The sequence below is a fragment of the Pinus tabuliformis genome, chromosome Q (assembly GCF_031772625.1).
Source record: "Pinus tabuliformis cultivar Carrire ecotype Pingquan chromosome Q, CPIR1, whole genome shotgun sequence".
NCBI classification, from domain to species: Eukaryota; Viridiplantae; Streptophyta; class Pinopsida; order Pinales; family Pinaceae; genus Pinus; species Pinus tabuliformis.
In genome coordinates, this window is record NC_142296.1 from 147476081 (window position 1) to 147488722 (window position 12642).

Below are 12642 nucleotides of genomic sequence, written 5' to 3' on the forward strand. Positions count from 1 at the left end.
TTCTTAAGGATTTCTGCTTTACCATGGGTATGACTGTTAACACTGACAAAACAAAAGTTATGATTATCAAATCGAAGAAGGACACTAAAGCTAATTTTATGTCTGACAATAATAACTTGGAGGAAGTGTATTCTTAGAAGTACCTAGGAATTGATATTCATGACAAGCTCAACTGGAACCATAGCATTGAGAAAAGGATTAATGGGGGATGGAAAGCTTATTTTGGTCTTGAAAATAAATGTAAAACAACAAACCTCGTAATGTGCGATAAAAAGAAGTTCCTCTTTGAAACTTTAGTCACTCCTGTTATCTTATATGGCTGTGAGGTTTGGGGTTGCAGCATCTCCAGAGAATCATGGAGAAAGATTGAGTAAATCCAAAAGCATTTTATAACTTATAACATGAAAACTAAAAGTAATACACCCTATCCTATTCTCCATATAGAAGCAGGTCTTTCCCATATTGAGAGCCTAGCTATGATTAGGTTCCTGCTGTACAAGCACAAACTCAATAACATAGATGATCATAGACTTACTAAGCTAGCTTTAAGTTCCAGCCAAAACCACCTAAGGCTCAATCGAGGGTGGCATAAAGACACAAGGGCCTCATTAAACTATTGGGAGATCAACGAGAATGATGGATTGCAAAACTTTAATACCATTAAAGATATTGTTACTTTTAAGTTCAAAGAAAAAATGTGGTGTGAGACAGATTTAGCGGCTAAAAGAAAATTAAGTTATTATAAGAAGGTCATCAACCCCACCCTAGAAGATCAAAAGTATCTCTCTATTTTAACTAGCTCAAAGAAGAAAATTATTATAGCAAAGATTAGAATGAATTCTCATGAGCTCCATAGTGATACAGGTCATTGGGCAGTTCCTAAAACACCATGGATGGAAAGGATCTCCCATATATGTGAGAATAGGAACATCGAGGATGAAAACCACTTCCTCTTAGAGTGCCCCGCGTACAACCACATTAGATCTCAGTTTCACAATCTTTGTTACAATACTGATCTTCCTAGCCTTTTACAATGTCAAAATTATAGTGAGCTCGAGAGGCTTCTCTCCAAGCTTTTTGAGCATAGAAATAAAATCTTAAATCAAAATAAAAGATTTGTTTCTTTAGGTCCAATAAACAAATGTTTGGTCTCAGCAGACGTTAACCACCATCATCATCAAATAATATAAAAATCAACCTCTAAATTAAATTATTTACAAATAAATTATTAATAATCTTAAGAAAATTATAATCTAATTTTATATATGTAAAATATCAACATATACGATTAATGTTAAAAATAAATAATTCAATTCAATTATTTCTAATATAATCACTTATAAAATTATTATAGTTTTGGACCATTATTTAAAAAAAATAAATAAAAATTTAATTATAAATTTAAAATATTAAAATTTAATTATTTATAAATTTATAATATGAAAGTCACTGTACATTTATTTATTCAAATAATATGGAAAATGAACATACAAATGAAATTATTGATCAATCTATTAAATGCACATTCAAATGAAACTATTGATCATTTATTGTGTTTAAATTATTCTTTCCTTCATTATTTATAAATTTATAGTATCAAAGTCACTATACATTTATTTATTCAGATAATATAAAAAATGAACCTTCAAATTGATCAATCCATTGATTATAATTTATTGTGTTTAAATTATCTTTACCACTGTGCATGGGAGTTATAACATTTACATTCCGATTGATAAATATCACCGCCACTTTGACATTATGGATTAAAGATGACCACTTAAAGAGCACAAGAAAATGTACGCGGTCTTAAATAGGTCAGATAGAGTCTTATCATATAGTATGGTCCATTTAATAGATAGAGTCTCGTCCATTTATTATAGCTTGTTAGATTCGATAGTCTTGTCGCTTAGCAATTGCTGTGAAAAATGAAGAGGATAAAGAGGCCTTGCTTTAGGGTGTGGTCATCCCCGACCCAGCAAGAAGTGTATGGAAATGGCGTCAACAGCTGCTAAAAACTCTGAATCGATTATGAATATGAAGATTGTGAATGAAGATGAATGGCTTCTCGGCATGGAGCTCGCACATTTCTTATGCCATGGCGATGAAGGCAGCCGTCGAACTCGACTTTCTCCAAATCATAGCAAATGCCGGTAATGGCGTCCAACTCTCGCCCACACAAATCGTTTCCCATATTCCGACGACGAACCCCGACGCCGCCATTGCTCTTGATCGGATCCTCAGAGTGCTGGCCAGCCATTCCGTTCTGAGCTGCTCTGTGACCACGAACGAGAACGCGAAGGCCGAGAGGTTCTATGGTCCCACTCCTCTCTGTAAATCTCTTGTGAAGAACCAGGATGGAGTCTCTCTGGCTCCACTGGTGTTGATGAATCAAGATAAAGTGTTGATGAAGTCCTGGTATTATCTTAAGGACGCTGTGCTTGAAGGCTCGCAACCGTTCACCAAAGCCCATGGAATGAATTCGTTCGAGTAACTGGCCATCGATCCAAAATTGAATAGGCTTTTCAACAGGTCTATGTCTGAGCCTTCTACCATGTTCATGAACAAGATTCTGGATACTTAGGAGGGTTTTAAGGAGGTTCAGGAATTGGTGGATGTGGGAGGAGGAGTTTGGTCGACTCTGAATCTCATAGTCTCTAGATATCCCCACAGGAATCAACTTCGACATGCCCCATGTGGTGGCCGACCCTCCTCACTATTTAGGTAAGTCCGAATCCCCATTTTTCAACCATTGAAAAACATGATTAGAATGCAATAGCTGTGCAGTTCACGAAATCCGGTTAATGTGTGTTTGTTCAGCTGTGAAACATCTGAGTGGAGACATGTTTAATAGCGTACCAAGTGGCCAAGCTATTTTAATCAAGGTGTGGCTATGGCTATGGTTTTCTGTTGTTGGGTAGCTTTATATTGGATGAATGATTATATATCTATCGATTATTATTTTTTCAGTGGATTGTGCATGATTGGAGTGACGATGATTGCGTAAGGCTTTTGAAGAATTGCCACAAGGCCTTGCCAGTGGACGGGAAGGTGATTGTGATAGATAGCATCCTCCCAGTGGCTGCAGAGACATCTCCGTCTGCTCGACAGGCATTTCATTTAGATTTACTGATGTTGGCATACTTTCGGGGGGGCAAGAAACGGACAGAGCAGGAATTTCAAGAGCTGGGCCGTGCGGCAGCATTCGCAGGAGGTGTTAAGCCTATTTGTTGTGTCAATGGATCGTGGGTAATGGAGTTCCACAAGTAACTTTGATATTATTCCATAGCACTTTGTTTATCATATGGTATGGTTCATCTTTAATTTGATTTCTTCCTCTCATGCTGTATCGGTTAAATAATTTCCGTCAAGTTTGGCGGAACGTTCTCTTTCAAGATCAAATCCAATGCTTACTGAAACTTTTACTATCCGTTGTGAAAGAACAACAATATTTTACTATCCGTTGTGAAAGAATAACAATAATAATAATATATGCGGTTTTGCCGATTTTTAAAAAACGTTTCTGATTATGCTTAACCTTGAGCTATTCAAAAGGCTAGGAAAATTTTAGTATTTTTAAAAGCTGTTATGGTATGATTTCTCTAAATTAATATTATTACGATGCATAAGTTATTTAAAAGGTTATAAAAAAATTTACAATTTTAGTTAGTTGTTATTATATTTTATTAAATAATTATGATGTGATTGTTTATTATTAATTATAATATTATTATTATTATTATCTAATTTTAACTTTACACTTAAGTTAGACACCATATTTGTGTATAAAAACCCTTGTTTGTGGGACAAGAGACCCACTTCCTTTTAGTGATTTTGATTCTTAAGTTTAGGAAGGCACACATACTCTATTCCCTCTAGTTTTGAACCCATGACCTCTTAAGAAGAAACACACGGTCTTACTCATTAACCTCACTCAAGATATATATATGCTCTTAACCATTGTGTTTTTTTTCCCTTTATATATATTTTGCTATTTAAATAAGATTGACAAATATTTAAAAAAAGACTCATTAATATCAATATAATTAGATTAATAGTGATGTTTATTTTATTGTAATATACATCATTTTCTTTGCAAACATTATTAAACATGTTAACTACCACTTTAAAGTTCTCTTTCAAGTTTGTAAATTTTTTTAGATTTTACCAAAATCTGAATTATAATAATTAAATTTAAAAAAATAAATAAAAACAAATCTCTCCTAATTTCTATATTTACGCCGTAAGGCGTTTCCTTTTGAAGTGAATTGCCCCAGTCGACGCCGTGTCCTATTGTCGACCATGGATTTGTGGTGTTAGACGATTGAACGAAGTTCGATCGTTGATTCAAAACTGTTATGAAAACGGTTAATGAAGAAGCGTGTTCCGTGCTTCTCGGTTCTTGCGATTCAAAGAAAATTATGAAAACGGTTAATGAAGAAGCGTGTTCCGTGCTTCTCGGTTCTTGCAATTCAAAGATTGTTCCTTGTGCAAATCGCAGTGGACCAGAGTTCTCAGTGTCGAATTGAATGGGAAGCCGAACGATTAAAAGCAGTTTTCCTGTCATTCTCCTGTTGTATTCCGTCTACCCTTGCGAGCTGTTTAGCTTATTCCTCGTTAAGTTCGTCATTTCGACCTTTTACACGCCATCTCATTCGCCCAACTTAGGTTCTTGCTCACTAATTTTCTGGTCAAAGGTTTTATCAGAGCTTTCCACCGCTGTTTGCAGGGCATTTCAAGTTCTCAGGGCGGAATTCGACCTGTCTGTTATCCTCCAGGTTGGCATTAACTAACCCTTTACCCACATTTTTTCTATCTACAAAAAGCCTTTTTAAATTTCTGTATTTGAGGCTTTGAATTGATCACGGTATAATTTTGCTCAGGTACATGTTTTGAATCTTTTCTATCTTAACAAAAGTAAAAACATTGCCAAAATAAATGGGTATGTTTATGCACACTATAAAAATCATCAGACATAAATGTTTGTCCTGGATAAAGAAATGATATCTCAATGCGTTTTTTAGAGATTAAAATGTTTGAAATTGCAGTGATGTTTGTTCACACTAATTGTCCGCAAACGAAGAAAAAGGAAAAGAAAATATTCATACGAAAAAAGGTTACTGAAAGTATGAAAATGCATGATTGAATTTGCTAAGCAGCTTCTGCTCCTTTTAACAGAGACAGGGAGCACATACATCCTTGACAGAGGCCACGTATACTAATTGTTTATGTAATATGGACCTCATTGTAATGACATGGAGGAGCGTATTGCCCAAGGCAAGTATGGCAAAGAAGACCAATCCTTGCACACCGATGGCGTCACATGGTTTTTTTCCAGGACAACGCAGTCTCAAAGGCTCCCATGGATGAGGGTTAGGTTAGATATTCACGATTTTAGGGTTTTACTAATAAAAATCATGTAACAAACCCTTATTAATCTTAATTAAAATGTTAATGAATGAAAAACTGACTTCAAAATTAAGTAACCCCTCACTAAATATTTGGCAAGGAAAAATACATATTTCTTTGACTAAAATATGATAGTGCTCATCGTATGAATAAAAGTGGAGTTTAAACCATTTTAAAACAAATAGAGTTCCCACCTTTGCATGAGAAACCATGAGTAAAGATTATAATGATTCGTGAGAATTCATGTTAATCTTGGATCTTTGAAGGAGGTGTTAGGTGTTTTGTGCCCAAGGATTAACCTGGAAGGCTCACACTATAATGTGCAAGGAGACAAAGTGAAAAACTTGATTCTGGAACAAAAGATACTTAAACATTTTGACATAACCCTCATTTTTTTTCATGCAGCCAGACTTGCAATTTTATGAGCAAGAAAAAAAATATTATTAAGTCTCGGTGCATTTGTTCGAATTCTGAGTCAGAGAAAGAATTTCAGACCAAATGCAAATTCCTCTGCCTAACCTTGATGGGAATATCTCTTCTCGAGGTACTGGTATTCAGTATATTTTACAGCGTCCCAGGCAACAAATTCTGCAAATGTCTAGACCTGTAGATTCATGTGTTGGCTGCAGAAAAGTTGTTCGGTTTATTAATGTGAACTAAGATAATTTTTATTGCAATTATGATGTAATACAGGAACAAATGATCGAAAGCGGAAGAGCCTCGAGGATCAACCAACAGAGTAGGATGTTTCCACTTCTGGTGGTAAATTGTCTTCTATGCAAATTCCTCTGCCTAACCTTGATGGGAATATCTCTTCTCCAGGCACTGGTATTCAGTCTACTTTGCAGGTCAGGTAATTAAATAAATGCAGAGAAGGAGACGATGTGTTCTTACATTGCAAATCATTTCCTGGATGTTTGGACATATATTAAATAAATGCCCGATAACTGCTTTTGGTCAGTTACAATGAGATGCATATCAAAGTTTCTTTGAGATAATGCATATCAAAGTTTCTTTGAGATATTTATAGTTTTATCTTTGAGTGTGGGTATGTTTGATTGCTGGCTGTGTAGGTGGTGAGTTGAATAACAGTAATTAGGGTTTTATTTCACCGAAATGGATTATTTTGATGATTGGGGGTTATGTGTCATCTCCAGACATGTGGTTCTCTCTCCGGAAACTGCCAAATTGCTTCCCAAGAACCGACTTCTCAATGAAGTAAGCACCGCATTTTTGTTCTTAAATGTTATGTTTAATGCAAATGCATCTGTTTTGCCAACTTCCCAATGTGGTAATCAGCACCTAATTTGTTTTCAAATGCCATTTTTAATGCAATAATCTGTTGGTTTGTTTTATTTTATATTTTTATTATTATAAACATATTAATAATTTTAACCAAATTGATATTATTTTTGGTCCAGAACAAATGGTGAGCCATTGGAGTTTAGCAGTCTCATGGATGGGTGCACTATGCCGCCATTCATCGTCCTGAGCCACACATCATGGTATTCAAAAGACCTTTGAATTACCAGCAAAACCAGCAGCAACAGGCTGGGGCTCAATCTCAACTTATGGGTCCGAAAGCCCAGTGAGTTTATCAACACTATCAAACCGTGTTAGTGATGCTTGTCATGAATTAACCTGTATTCTTAGTCATAGAATAGGCCTCAAGCCAGGGGCAGACCCTGCATCCAATTTTGAGCTTTTCATTCTTTGTTGGACAAGCCTTTGTTTTTAGACCTGCTTGAAGGGAGTTGCATTGGAAGATCGACCAAATTAATGCAAACACAAACAATGAAAAACAAATAACTCAAAACTCTCTTAAAATTTTCCAGAGGTGCAAATATCTTGATATATAAACAATGCCTCAGAGGCTCGAAGAATCGAGTTTGACTTATATATATAATTTTCCAGAGACAGAGCAAGAAATATAATTTTGCTCAGGTACATGTTTTGAATCTTTCGTATCTTAAAAAAAAGATAAAAACATTGCCAAAATAAATGGGTATGTTATGAACACTATAAAAATCATGAGACATAAATGTTTGCCCTGGATAAAGAAATGATATCACAATGCGTTTTTCAGAGATTAAAATGTTTGAAATTGCAGTAATGTTTGTTCACACTAATCGTCCGCAAAAGAAGAAAAAGGAAAAACAAATTATTCATTCGAAAAAAGGTTACTGAAAGTATGAAAATGCATGATTGAATTTGCTAAGCAGCTTCTGCTCCTTTTCACAGAGACAGGGAGCACATCCATCCTTGACAGAGGCCACGTATACTAATTGTTTACGTAATATGGACCTCATTGTAATGACATGGAGGAGCGTATTTCCCAAGGCACGTATGGCAAAGAAGACCAATCCTTGCACACCGATGGCACCACATAATTTTTTTCCCAGGACAACGCAGTCTCAAAGGCTCCCATGGATGAGAGTTAGGTTAGATATTCACGATTTTAGGATTTTACTAATAAAAATCATGTAACAAACACTTATTAATGTTAATTAAAATTTTAATGATATACTAATTGTTTACGTAATATGGACCTTATTGTAATGACATGGAGGAGCGCATTTCCCAAGGCACGTATGGCAAAGAAGACCAATCCTTGCACACCGATGGCACCACATAATTTTTTTCCCAGGACAACGCAGTCTCAAGGGCTCCCATGGATGAGAGTTAGGTTAGATATTCACGATTTTAGGATTTTACTAATAAAAATCATGTAACAAACCCTTATTAATCTTAATTAAAATTTTAATGAATGAAAAACTGACTTCAAAATTAAGTAACCCCTCACTAAATATTTGGCAAGGAAAAATACATATTTCTTTGACTAAAATATGATAGTGCTGATCGTATGAATAAAAGTGGAGTTTAAACCATTTTAAAACAAATAGAGTTCCCACCTTTGCATGAGAAACCATGAGTAAAGATTATAATGATTCGTGAGAATGCATGTTAATCTTGGATCTTTGAAGGAGGTGTTAGGTGTTCGGTGCCCAAGGATTAACCTGGAAGGCTCACACTATAATGTGCAAGGAGACAAAGTGAAAAACTTGATTCTGGAACAAAAGATACTTAAACATTTTGACATAACCCTTATTTTTTTTCATGCAACCAGACTTGCAATTTTATGAGAAAGAAAAAATATATTATTAAGTCTCGGTGCGTTTGTTCGAATTCTGAGTCAGAGAAAGAATTTCAAACCAAAATGCAAATTCCTCTGCCTAACCTTGATGGGAATATCTCTTCTCTAGGTATTGGTATTCAGTATATTTTACAACATCCCATGCAACAAATTCTGCAAATGTCTAGACCTGTAGATTCATGTGTTGGCTGCAGAAAAATTGTTTGGTTTATTAATGTGGACTAAGATCTTTTTTATTGCAATTATGACGTAATACAGGAACAAATGATCGAAAGCAGAAAAGCCCCGAGGATCAACGAACAGAGCAGGATGTTTCCACTTTTGGTGCTAAATTGTCTTCTATGCAAATTCCTCTGCCTAACCTTGATGGGAATATCTCTTCTCCAGGTACTGGTATTCAGTCTTCTTTGCAGGCCAGGTAATTAAATAAATGCAGAGAAGGAGATGATGTGTCCACATTGTTCTTACATTGCAAATCATTTCCTGGAAGTTTTGACATATATTAAATAAATGCCCGATAACTGCTTTTGGTCAGTTACAATTAGATGCATATCAAAGTTTCTTTGAGATAATGCATATCAAAGTTTTTTTGAGATATTTATAGTTTTATCTTTGAGTGTGGGTATGCTTGATCACTGGCTATCTAGGTGGTGAGTTGAATATCTGTAATTAGGGTTTTATTTCACCCAAATGGATTATTTTGATGATTGGGAGTTATGTGTCATCTCCACACATGTGGTTCTCCCTCCGGAAACTGCCAAATTGCTTCCCAAGAACCGACTTCTCAATGAAGTAAGCACCGCATTTTTGTTCTCAAATGCTATTTTTAATGCAAATGCAACTGTTTTGCCAACTTCCCAATGTGGTAATCAGAAGCTAATTTGTTTTCAAATGCCATTTTTAATGCAAATGCATCTGTTTTGCCAACTTTCCAATGTGGTAATCAGCACCTAATTTGTTTTCAAATGCCATTTTCAATGCGATAATCTGTTTGTTTGTTTTATTTTTATTTTTATTATTATAAACATATTAATAATTTTAACCAAATTGACATTCTTTTTGGTCCAGAACGAATGGCGAGCCATTGGAGTTTAGAAGTCTCGTGGATAGGTGCACTATGCCATTCATCGTCCTGAGCCAGACATCATGTTATTCAGAAGACCTTTGAATTACCAGCAAAACCAAGAGCAACAGGTTGGGGCTCAATCTCAACCTATGGGTCTGAAAGCCCAGTGAGTTTATCAACACTATCAAACCGTGTTAGTGATTCCTGTCATGAATTAACATGTATTCTTAATCGTAGAATAGGCCTCAAGCCAGGGGCAGACCCTGCCTCCAATTTTGAGCTTTTCATTCTTTGTTGGACAAGCCTTTGTTTTTAGACTTGCTTGAAGGGAGTTCCATTGGAAGATCGACAAAATTAATTCAAACATAAAAAATGAAAAAAAATAACTCAAAACTCTCTTAAAATTTTCCAGAGGTGCAAATATCTGGATATATAAACAATGCCTCGGAGGCTGGAAGAATCGAGTTTGACATATATATATAATTTTGCAGAGACAGAGCAAGAAATAGAATTTTGCTCAGGTACATGTTTTGAATCTTTTCTATCTAAAAAAAAGTAAAAACATTGCCAAAATAAATGGGTATGTTATGCACACTATAAAAATCACGAGACATAAATGTTTTCCCTGGATAAAGAAATGATATCTCAATGCGTTTTTTAGAGATTAAAATGTTTGAAATTGCATTAATGTTTGTTCACACTAATTGTCCGCAAACGAAGAAAAACGAAAAGAAAATATTCATACGAAAAAAGGTTACTGAAAGTATGAAAATGCATGATTGAATTTGCTAAGCAGCTTCTGCTCCTTTTAACAGAGACAGGGAGCACATACATCCTTGACAGAGGCCACGTATACTAATTGTTTATGTAATATGGACCTCATTGTAATGACATGGAGGAGCGTATTGCCCAAGGCAAGTATGGCAAGGAAGACCAATCCTTGCACATCGATGGTGTCACATGGTTTTTTTCCTAGGACAATGCAGTCTCAAAGGCTCCCATGGATGAGGGTTAGGTTAGATATTCACGATTTTAGGGTTTTACTAATAAAAATCATGTAACAAACCCTTATTAATCTTAATTAAAATTTCAATGAATGAAAAACTGACTTCAAAATTAAGTAACCCCTCACTAAATATTTGGCAAGGAAAAATACATATTTCTTTGACTAAAATATGATAGTGCTCATCGTATGAGCAAAAGTGGAGTTTAAACCACTTTAAAACAAATAGAGTTCCCACCTTTGCATGAGAAACCATGAGTAAAGATTATAATGATTCGTGAGAATGCATGTTAATCTTGGATCTTTGAAGGAGGTGTTCGGTGTTCTATGCCCAAGGATTAACCTCGAAGGCTCACACTATAATGTGCAAGGAGACAGTGAAAAACTTGATTCTGGAACAAAAGATACTTAAACATTTTGACATAATCCTCATTTTTAATGCGATAATCTGTTTGTTTGTTTTATTTTATATTTTTATTATTATAAACATATTAATAATTTTAACCAAATTGATATTCTTTTTGGTCCAGAACGAATGGCAAGCCATTGGAGTTCAGCAGTCTCGTGGATGGGTGCACTATGCCATTCATCGTCCTGAGCATCATGTTATTAAGAAGACCTTTGAATTACCAGCAAAACCAGCAGCAACAGGCTGGGGCTCAATCTCAACTTATGGGTCTGATAGAAACCGTGTTAGTCGTAGAATAGGCCTTAAGCCAGTGGCAGACCCTGCATCCAATTTTGAGCTTTTCATTCTATGTTGGAGATGCCTTTGTTTTTAGACGTGCTTGAAGGGAGTTGCATTGGAAGATCGACAAAATTAATTCAAACACAAACAATGAAAAACAAATAACTCAAAACTCTCTTAAAATTTTCCAGAGGTGCAAATATCTGGATATATAAAGAATGCCTTAGAGGCTGGAAGAATCGAGTTTGACTTATATATATAATTTTGCAGAGATAGCAAGAAATAGAATTTTGCTCAGGTACATGTTTTGAATCTTTTCTATCTCAAAAAAAGTAAAAACATTGCCAAAATAAATGGGTATGTTATGCACACTATAAAAATCACAAGACATAAATGTTTGCACTGGATAAAGAAATGATATCTCAATGCGTTTTTTAGAGATTAAAATGTTTGAAATTGCAGTAATGTTTGTTCACACTAATTGTCCGCAAACGAAGAAAAAGGAAAAAAAATTTATTCATTCGAAAAAAGGTTACTGAGAGTATGAAAATGCATGATTGAATTTGCTAAGCAGCTTCTGGTCCTTTTCACAAAGACAGGGAGCACATACATCCTTGACAGAGGCCACGTATACTAATTGTTTATGTAATATGGACCTCATTTTAATGAGATGGAGGAGCGTATTTCCCAAGGCACGTATGGCAAAGAAGACCAATCCTTGCACACCGATGGCGTCAAATAGTTTTTTTCCTAGGACAATGCAATCTCAAAGGCTCCCATGGATGAGGGTTAGGTTAGATATTCACGATTTTAGGGTTTTACTAATAAAAATCATGTAACAAACCCTTATTAATCTTAATTAAAATTTTAATGAATGAAAAACTGAATTCAAAATTAAGTAACCCCTCACTAAATATTTGGCAAGGAAAAATACATATTTCTTTGACTAAAATATGATAGTGCTCATCGTATGAATAAAAAGTGGAGTTTAAACCATTTTAAAACAAATAGAGTTCCCACCTTTGCATGAGAAACCATGAGTAAAGATTATAATGATTCGTGAGAATGCATGTTAATCTTGGATCTTTGAAGGAGGTGTTAGGTGTTCTGTGCCTAAGGATTAACCTGGAAGGCTCACACTATAATGTGCAAGGATACAATGTGAAAAACTTGGTTTTGGAACAAAAGATACTTAAACATTTTGACATAACCCTCATTTTTTTTTCATGCAGCAAGACTTGCAATTTTATGAGCAATAAAAAATATATTATTAAGTCTCGCTACATTTGTTCGAATTCTGAGTCAGAGAAAGAATTTTAGAC

General features: G+C 35.1%; 1 pseudogene; it reads left to right on the forward strand.

Annotated features, from left to right (window-relative positions):
- The first annotated feature begins 1995 nt into the window (after window positions 1-1995).
- On the forward strand, window positions 1996-3270 carry LOC149218680 (caffeic acid 3-O-methyltransferase-like; annotated as a pseudogene).
- Window positions 3271-12642: the final 9372 nt, after the last annotated feature.